This window comes from Arachis ipaensis, chromosome B10, assembly GCF_059453495.1.
Source record: "Arachis ipaensis isolate K30076 ecotype BB chromosome B10, ASM5945349v1, whole genome shotgun sequence".
NCBI lineage: Eukaryota > Viridiplantae > Streptophyta > Magnoliopsida > Fabales > Fabaceae > Arachis > Arachis ipaensis.
In genome coordinates this window covers 110,463,869-110,473,984 of record NC_142435.1, presented here as the reverse complement: position 1 = coordinate 110,473,984, position 10,116 = coordinate 110,463,869, and the positions used below count along the sequence as shown (strand labels likewise).

The following is a 10,116-nucleotide window of genomic DNA, read 5'->3' as shown; positions in this document are numbered from 1 at the left end:
ACCGAAAGTAGCCATTGACAATGGTGATGCATTACATAAAGCTAGCCATGGAAAGGAGTAAGACTGATTGGATGAAGATAGCAGGAAAGCAGAGGTTCAGAGGAGCGAAAGCATCTCTATTCGCTTATCTGAAATTCTCACCAATGATTTGCATAAGTATTTCTATCACTATTTTATTAATTATTTTCGAAAACCCCATTACTATTTTATATCCGCCTGACTGAGATTTACAAGGTGACCATAGCTTGCTTCATACCAACAATCTCCGTGGGATTCGACCCTTACTCACGTAAGGTATTACTTGGACGACCCAGTGCACTTGCTGGTTAGTTGTGCGAAGTTGTGAACCATGGTATTGACATCATGTTTTTGGCGCCATTACCAGGGAAAGAAAGAGCGATGAATTTTACATAATCAAAGTGTAATCACAATTTCTGCGCACCACCATCCTTTCACTAAGCCTAATTAGTGAGTCGGTTAGGATTTGTGAATTGAGATTAATTATGCCTACTTGACTTACTCCCTATGTTAGGGTTTGACTAAGTGGGATTAACTCTTTATAATTGTCGTGTTTGTGGTCTATGACTAAGATAGAAAACCCTGACTCTCAACCCTTGCCAAGATGTCCTTTAGCATTTGAATTTTCTTTCTTTTATTAGTTAATTGTTATTTGCTTTCTTGCTATTTAAATTCTTGTCAATTGCTATCCCACCCTCGATCTCGCATAGCCAATGATACGCCTCCCTCACTGAAATTCCGTGGGAGAACGACTTGGAATTTAAAACTCCTGGTTTTTATTGATCAGTATTGTGACACATCTTTCTAAACTCTGATTCGGGTCATTTGTTAGTTTGGAACTATACTTGTGACAAAATTTTATTGAGAAATTCTAGACCGACGTTTGACTCGAGTCAAGTTTTTGGCGCCATTGCCGAGGACTTTCAATGTATGCTTATTTTTGGCTATTATGAATATGTGAATATTATGAATAACTTGCTTTTTGGTTATTTTCTTGTTTTTGTTAGTAGTTAGGAGTTTGTTTTTCTTTGTTCCTAGATATCCTTTATTTTTATTTTTTCTCTTTTCTATGAATTCTCATCCTTATGGTTTTTGGTATGATTGTGAAAATATTGTAAGAAATGGCAATGTTAATAACGGTTTGCACCAAGAAAGAAATTATCAATTGAGGAAGGAGTCTCGCATTCAAGACCAATCTTCATGGTATCAACCCTACTCTATTATGATCATGCATCATCTTATAGTGCATACCAACCGAATGACTATGGTGGCCCTTGCTATGGTTATAACCCTTAACTAACTTACTCCTATGGCAGCCATTTTCAATACTTTTCTTAACCACAATACTCCTAAGCCCCATTTCACCAACAACAACCTCCACAGGATCCAAATGCTTATCCACCGTATCACCAACCTTATGAATCATACCAACCATGTAACGACCCAACTTCCAATACGTCATGATCGTACCAAAAGTAAGGTGTTACTGACCTGTTTTCCTTATTAACTATTTACTATTAAGCCTTTAGTTCGATATCGCGAATCAATTTTATAGAAAATACCAGAAATTTTTGTTTTTATTAATTAAAATCATATAGCAAATATCACCAAGTAATAATAATAATCACATAATTATTAATAATAGTAATATTACACAAAAGAATTTAAATAAAATTCAGGTACAACTCCTATCCCTCTGCATAAAATAAAACCTTAAGCAGTAAGGGCAAGGGAATTCTATGAAAGAAACTCAAGTCATAAACTTAACTCGTAAGTAAATTCTAGAATCGCCCGCAGCTTCAAACTGAATCTTCAAACCTGTGTCACTGAAAGGGTAGAAGATTTTGGGGTGAGAACAAACCACACGTTCTCAGTAGGGAATGAGAATGCCGTAAAAGTAATGATTAACATGCAAATAATTAACTTTGCTTAATAAACCATCTTAGTCAAACCTTTTGAAGTACTTTTTAATATTACTTTAGATAAATAATTACTTTCTTTAAATTTCTAAACCCAAAACAGATCTCAATCACAATTTGTCATATTAAATATCTTTTAGCCACATAATTGAATCTCAGTCACAATTGATTCTCAGTCACAACAAACAGGTATTAATCAGTTCTATATATTCACAGACTACTAGCGCAAGTAAGAAACTCAATTCAACAGACAAACTAATCACAATAAAACAAACAACACAATCGCAGAGAAGTAATACAAGCAAACACAACCAAAAGCAAATGCACAACCAATATGATGCATGTCTGTCCTAAGCAGGCCATGAGCTCACGTGTCGGTTTACACCCTACAGCCCGACATTACCTAGGAACAAGTTCCAGATATGGCTTCCCTTTGTGTCGTTAGTGCATGTGTCGGTGGTAAGAATACCACTCCTTCGTGACTACCGGCAGTCGGCGCGAAGCCCGACCCCATTATATACGCACAAGGGGAAACAGTGATCCTCAGTTCATGGGCGTCCCCGAGATCATTTCACAAACAAAACAGAGATCTTCAGTTCGTGGGTTATACCCGAGATCAATACACAATAACATAGCAATCTTCAGTTCGTGGGTTATACCCGAGATCAACATACAACAATTCATGGGTTATTCCCGTAATCAATGATTATCAGTCCGTGGATTTTTCCCGCATATAAAACAAATAACAATATATAGGTTTCCCCGAGATCAATGATCATTCAGTTCGTGGGTACTTCCGATTTTAACGAATTATCAATTTTGCGTTTCCCCCGTAGTTAAACAACTAACAGTTCGTGGGGGTATTCCCGCCTTTTATCATTTTTCATTATCCTTTTCTCAATCTCAACAATCCACAAATCAATCTTCATTCTCTCTTTCCCTTTGAATCCTTAACACATCTTCTTAAACCTTTCTTAACTTTCTCAAGCATTTGTTCATAAAAATCTTAATCCTCATTTCAGTTCATAATCTCTACTTTAACAATCTTAATTCAAAACTAACTTTAGAACTATATTTTTTTTAGTTTAACCCTCTTCAAAAGACTTAAGTAAATCATATATTTTAAATTCACTAAATACTTTTTGAAATATAATCCTCTCATTAAAATTATTCAAATAAAATTCTTCCAAGTTTACTAACTTCCTAAAGACTCAAAAATCATCTCTCTCTTTACTATTCAAATTCAAATATTATAAATTCATCAAACTTCTAAAAAGTAAACCTTTATTTCAAGCTTAAAACATAATTCTTTTCATATTGAATCAATCTCAAAACATAGTTTCTTTCTTAAATAGTTTAATTTTGAAACCTAAACCTTTCTTTGGTAAATCGAATTTAAAATAGAATAATTCTTTTCTTAACTAAATAAAAGTCAGGTAATATAATTTTCCAAATTCAAAAGTTCTAAAATAACTTTTCAAATAAAACCTCAGATTTTTTATAAAATTTCGGCAGCACCTCCCCTAAAACTCGTACTTAACCACCCTTACGGGTTCCCTCTTTCCCAACAAATCACCAGCCCTTTTTATCAGCAGTTTTCACAACAACAGAATCTCAGTAATCAATTCATCATAAATCAGTTTAACAAATCGACATCCTAACATTAATTAAAATCAAAGTTTTCATAAACCGTTCTTTAAAAGTGAATCAAGCCAGCTTCGAAAATTCATAACTAATACTCCAAACCCATCCTTTCATATTTCCAATTATTCTTAAAGTTATTTAGTTATTAGCAAAGTTACCAATTTATTCTAAAGATCATACTTTAAGAAAATACTTTAGTAATCAACCTTCAATCCTTTAACTGTTCTCAAAATCAACTCTGGTTAACCTTAAATCAACAATAACAACCAACTCAACATAATCAACTAAAATCTGAATTTCCAACAACTCTGAAATAATCAGAAGGCAGTCACAATTAAACCATTATCACAACAATTCCAAACCGAGCACAAGCTTGAATCAGTTCAACACTCAGTACAATATTATCCAGTCAAGTTAACATATCCAGTAACCAATTTCTCAAACAAGCTTGCAACAATATCCACCATCATCAATTGCATTTCAATTTCACAACTAAATCAAGAAATCAGCATAACCAGGAATTCGAATAATTAGTCACTTTCACATAATTCAATCATGGCTCACAAATCACAATTCACAGCCTCAAATCAAAATCAGTTTTAATACCACACCAATCTTACTCCCACAACCTCCTTCCAAACTTAATTCCACCAACCAATTTCTCATAACAAAACCATACATTCACAGCAACAATCCAAACTCAATTCATCAATTATCCATTCAACAGCTTTTCAATAATTAACTCAGCATATTTCAATTTAATAAATTACACTAAATTAATCATTATCCACAATAGCATCTAATTTCAATCACAGTTCAGAATAATCACAACTAACTAATTTCAAATGCATTTCAAGTCATTCATGTCAATTAAGAAATTCTTAACTATTATTAACCATTTGCACTTATCCAATAACTTTGTAGGCATTCTAAATTAAAAACGTTAAATCCCCTACCTCAATTAGCCGTAATTGAAGAATTTAAACGCGGTAAACCCAATATTACGAATCCACAGCAGCAGCTGTGCTCCATCAAATCCTAGCACCTGTTCTTAGCTTCGGTGGTGACTTAGCAGCAGCCTCCAAATAGTGCCGGCAGCTACCTCCAGTAACGGCGGCGGCAAGGTAATTTACAATAATCTCTTTATACAATACAAACAGTTTCAGGGACAAGCTTCAAAGTAGAAACAAATTGGTAGGACAAGGAAGCAGAAACAGGGGGCAGAGCTTACCAAAACAGTAGTGGTTCTAATGGTGGTTTCCTGGGCAGCTCGAATGTTGGTTCCTGGTGGCAGAGAGCTCCGGCAACTCACAGAACCCAGAGGCAGAGGCAGAACAGGGGATAAAAATGAGCACTGACATGGATGGATTGCTTCAGAACCAGAACAATATCCTCAGCAAGCTCCAACGACCTTCCCGGAGACAGCTACGGCGGCGCGGTGGTTTGGCGACGGCAACCCGCGGTGACGGCGACAAGGCTGGTCGCGGGCTTCTCTTCTGCGTGCGTCTCTCTATTCTCCGTCGGTGACGCGTGACACAGTGGCTCTAAGGCAAATCAACGGCGACGGTGAACAGGACGTGACGGCGGCCACCACGGTGACAGCAGCGATGGCAGCAGTGTTGCTTTTCTCTCTGGCTGTCGCGTTCGCTCTCCCCCAGACCCGATCGGTGACTGACCACCTTCAACGGCAAAGGAGCGAGTGACGGCGGCGGCAGAGCTGAACGGCGACAACATGGGCTCCACGGTGAGGAGCGACCAAGGTCACGCAAACCCCGCGAAGACGGCGGCGGATGCGAGGCTACTTCGCGGCGGCGACTGCACGATGGTGACAGCAACTGGAGCCTGAACGGCGGCGAGTTGGACGCGGTTCCGGGCAGCGCAGCAACATCTCCTTCCCCGGCGTTCTCCCTGGACAACCATGGCGGCGCGACCCTCTCTCTCTCTTGTCCGTTCCTCGCTCTCTCATCCTCCCTGGTGCAACATGGCGGCGCGGCAGCAGTGACGCCCGCCGGCGCCATCCTTCCTCTCTTCTCAGATCGACAGTCCCTTCCCCAGTTTTCCCCCTTGCTTTTTGCTTTTCTTTCTTTCATAAAAGGAAATCTTGTATGCGTTGCTGCTGAGGCAAGGAAGAAGGGTTGGGGTGTGGCTGTGGTAAGGGGTGCTAGGGTTAGGGTTTTCAATTTGGGAAATTAGGATTTCCGAATGAATTTGGGGATTTTAGGATTTAGGGTTAGAAATTAGGATTTTATAAAAGAATATGGATATATATGAATAGATATTTTGATAAAATTGGAGGGTAGAGTAATTTTAAAATTAAATGTACTTTATTAAAAATATTTAGAAACCTTATTTATCAACATATTGCTAAGTTCAATCAATTATTTCTAATTTAAAATATAAAATGAACATATTAATCATATTTTTATAAAATATAGTTTTAAACTCAATATTAATTATTCAAATCAAATGGTATAATTTTTCATTATTTTTCTATCACCGGAACATTAATTTCAAATTGTAAAATAACTAATAATAAAAATTGTACAAAAATATTAATTGACTTAAACTTAAAGTATTTATAAATATCAATCTAATTATTTTTAATAAAATCATTTTCTAGGAGTTCAAATTAATAACATAATTTATTCAAAATAGAATTAAATTATACAATTCTTCTTATTTTTCAATTATCAAAATTATAATTTTAATTATACTAAATATCTAATAAAGATTATATAAAAATTCTAATTAATTTAAACTTCAATTATCATGAAACTATATTTAATTACCTTTAGTAAAATAATTTTCTTAAAATAAGATTATCAACAAATATAATAAATCACAAATAACTAATCATTTGATTTTCAAAAACTAGGGTTGTTACAAACCACCCTTAGAACCACAACCATTCCAACTTTATCACTTTCAAAATTCTCTTGAGCTACTACCTCCCTATGTACAAAGCCAAGATCCTTACCTTCATGATTATCCTTTTCAACCTTCATCAATCTAAGCCCCACCTCCATGTGATAACTGATCCACATAAGAAGCAATCCAATTATTTATCCAAGAGCAAAAAGAATCCCAAAACAGGCAAGACACTATCATGGCTACCTTAACCGAAACCTTAACTCGTCTAGCCTCACTTCGCTCATACGACTGTCAAATTACTTTCGTAGATGAATGTAAAGAATCAAGCAAAGAATGTTGGGTGGATGCAAGCTTGAACCCTCAAGTGAAAGAAGAGGAGTTAATGAATGAAACACGACAAGTGATGCATGAGCATCTTATACCCTTTTTCTAGTTATTTTTACATTGTTTTTAGTTAGATTTCAATTACTTTTACTTGATTTTTGTGCAAAATTCATCTTTGGATACTACTTTGAGTTTTTCTTGTGTTTTTATGGTTTTAGGAGAAATTCAGAGCAGTTTGGAGAAGGCTAGAGCAAGAAACAAAAATACTGTCGGCTCCCCCCTGGGCGTTGAACGCCAGGTAGGTGGGCATGAAGTCAGAGGCGTGCTTCCCTTCTAGGCGTTCAACGCCCAATCCTGGCGTTGAACGCCACCTTACTGTCCATTTCACACAACAATTGGGCCTCCAAGTGGATTTTAGCACTTATTAGTATTATCTTATTTTATCTTTGTAATTTTTTATTAAAAATAATATCTTTTAGGTTTAGCATTTATTATTAGGTTAGTATTTAAGGAGAAGATCACTTAGGTTTATGAGATCTTCCTCCTCCCGCACTTTTGAGAACCTTGTTTTATTTGTAAGTTATGAGCAACTAAACATCTTGGTTAAGGTTAGGAACTCTATTTATTTCTATGGATTAATATTATTACTTTTCTATTTTAATATATGTTTGATTCAATTCTAAGGTGTGTCTCGTTCTTAATCTAATGAAACTGGGTGAAATGGAAGTATGACCCCTTTTTTCTACATGAGTTCTGGTGATACTCTGACCCAGGTCACCTGAACTACAGCTTGAGAACACACCTCCTAGACGGCTAATCCACAACCTGTTGGAGACATGGGAACATCTGTTCAGCCGGGATCTGGGGTGATTAGGGCCTTTGTGGTATAAACTAGTTTTCTGAACTTCACCATCTAATTCAAATTGAATGACCACGGAAGTGGCGTTTGATGAAAATCAGAGGAGATTAAATTGCTAAAGAATTAGGGTTTATTCTCTTACAGTTTGCCATAGAATGAATCATTCATTGTTAAAATAGTTAGTAAGAAGTTTTAATCCGGAAAGATAAACATCTCCAAGACCTTAACTGTTTTCTTATTATTGATTTTACACCTACCTTTAATTGTTCTTTTTATTATCTTGTTTCATGCGTTTTCAATAATAACTCTCTTTACTGTTCGCCTAACTAAGCCCAGCAAGATAACTACTGCTTGCTTAATCTGACAATCCTCGTGGGATCGACCCTCACACACCTGAGGTTTTACTTGGATGACCCAGTGCACTTGCCGATAAAGTTGTGCGAGTTCTAATTTCGCGCACTAAGTTTTTGGCGCCGTTGCTGGGGATTGTTCGTGATTGACAACTACCAGTTGTCTTGTTGCTTAGATTAGGTATTTTTATTAGTTTTTGTTTAATTATCTTTCTTTTGATTTTTGAAATCTTTCTTATTTATTTTTCTTAATTTTTGATTGTTATCTTATTTATCTTTCTCGTATTTTTGAATTTTTTCTTTTATTTTGGCTATCTTATTTTTATTTGTTTTAAAATTTCAAGTTTGGTGTCCCTTTGGTGATTTTCTCTTTTTGGTTTAATCAATTTTCTTTTTAATTTTTGAATCATATCTTGTTTATTTTTCTTGATTCTCGATCTTTATCTTATTTATCTTCTCCTTGATTTTCGAATTTTGTGTTAGTTATTTTATTTAAATTCAAATTTTAAGTTTGGTGTTTCATTAGTTTTTCTTTCTTTCTTTCTTTTCGAATTTCAAAAAAAAAAATTTAAACCTTTTCTTTTTAATTTTCAAAAATTTTAGGTTATTTCTTACATTCTTGTTTCGAAATTTTTTTGGTTAATTGCTTACTTTATCTTATTTTATTTCTTTTAGGATATCTCACTGGGAGTCCTCTATACTTTGACATAGAGACTCTCACATTTTTTCTTTCTTTGTTTCTTATTGTTTATGAGCAGGAACAGGGATAAGGAACCCCTTCTTGATTTTGATCCTGAACATGAGAGGACCTTAAGGCGGCGTTTGCAATAAACCCAAGCTTACAAAGATGGAGAGAATATTACAGAATCTTTTGAGAAGGAAGTTGAAGACACCACTATGGTAGCTAACAATCCAAACGCTGGAGAGGAAACAAGAAAGGTGCTTGGCTCATACACTACACCCACATCTGACTTCTATGGGCGCAGTATATCCGTACCTACCATTGGTGCCAATAATTTTGAGCTCAAGCCTCAACTGGTCACTTTGGTGCAACAGAACTGTCAATTTCATGGACTCCCGCAGGAGGACCCCAACAAGTTCATATCTGATTTCCTACAGATCTGTGATAGGGTCAAGACGAATGGAGTGAACCCTGAGGTTTATAAGCTCATGCTCTTTCCTTTTGCTTTAAGAGATAGAGCAAAGCTATGGCTAGATTCTCAGCCCAAGGAGAGCCTGGACACATGGGACAAGGTGGTCACTGGATTTCTGACCAAGTTCTTTCCACCCCAGAAGCTGAGTAAACTTAGAGTAAAAGCCCAGACCTTCAGACAGAAAGAGGGAGAGTCTCTATATGAGGCCTAGGAGAGATACAAGCAGCTAATCAGGAGATGCCCTCCTAACATGATTTTAAAATGGACCAGGCTGGAAATTTTTTATGATGGCCTCTCTGAGATGGCCAAGATGTCACTGGATCACTTTGCAGGCGGATCACTGCACATGAAGAAGAAGCCGGAGGAAGCAAATGAGCTCATTGAGATGGTTGCCAATAACCAGTACATATACACTTCTGAGAAGAACTTTGTGAACACTGGGACTACTCAGAGGAGAGGAGTCATGGAAGTGGATACACTAGACGCCATTTTGGCTCAAAACAAGCTTATGTCCCAGAAAATTAGTATGATTTCCCAACACTTAAATGGGATGCAGGTTTCAGCTGTCAACACTCAAGATGTACCCTATAAAGGAGAGACGTTGGTGAGATTGCTCAAACCACCATGGAGGAAGTGAATTACATGGGAAGTTTCTCTAGAAATCCCAACAATAATCCCTATGCAAATACTTTTAATAAGAGATGGAGGAATCACCCTAACTTTGGATGGAGAGAGCAGCAGAGGCCTCAACAAGGCTTTGATGCACCACTATTTCATGGTACATCTTGTGCTTAATTGAGTGGATTTTATCCACTAAACTCACACTTATTCATACTAATAGCATGGTTTTACATTTTCCTTCCTAATCTTGTGCTATGATTGAAAACATGTTTTTTGGCCTTAATTTTGCTATGTTTAATCCCCTCTTATTACCATTCGATACCTTGATATGTGTGTTAAGTGATTTCAGGGTTTAT

General features: G+C 36.4%; 1 long non-coding RNA gene across 1 annotated transcript; it reads right to left on the bottom strand.

The window, feature by feature from the left end:
- Positions 1–1,630: 1,630 nt before the first annotated feature.
- Positions 1,631–5,654, bottom strand: LOC107624409 (uncharacterized). Its single transcript, XR_001616880.3, has 3 exons — positions 4,813–5,654; positions 4,538–4,722; positions 1,631–1,844 (listed from the first exon to the last, which is right to left on the bottom strand). It is a non-coding gene; the product is annotated as an uncharacterized LOC107624409 (long non-coding RNA).
- Between the last annotated feature and the right edge of the window lie 4,462 nt (positions 5,655–10,116).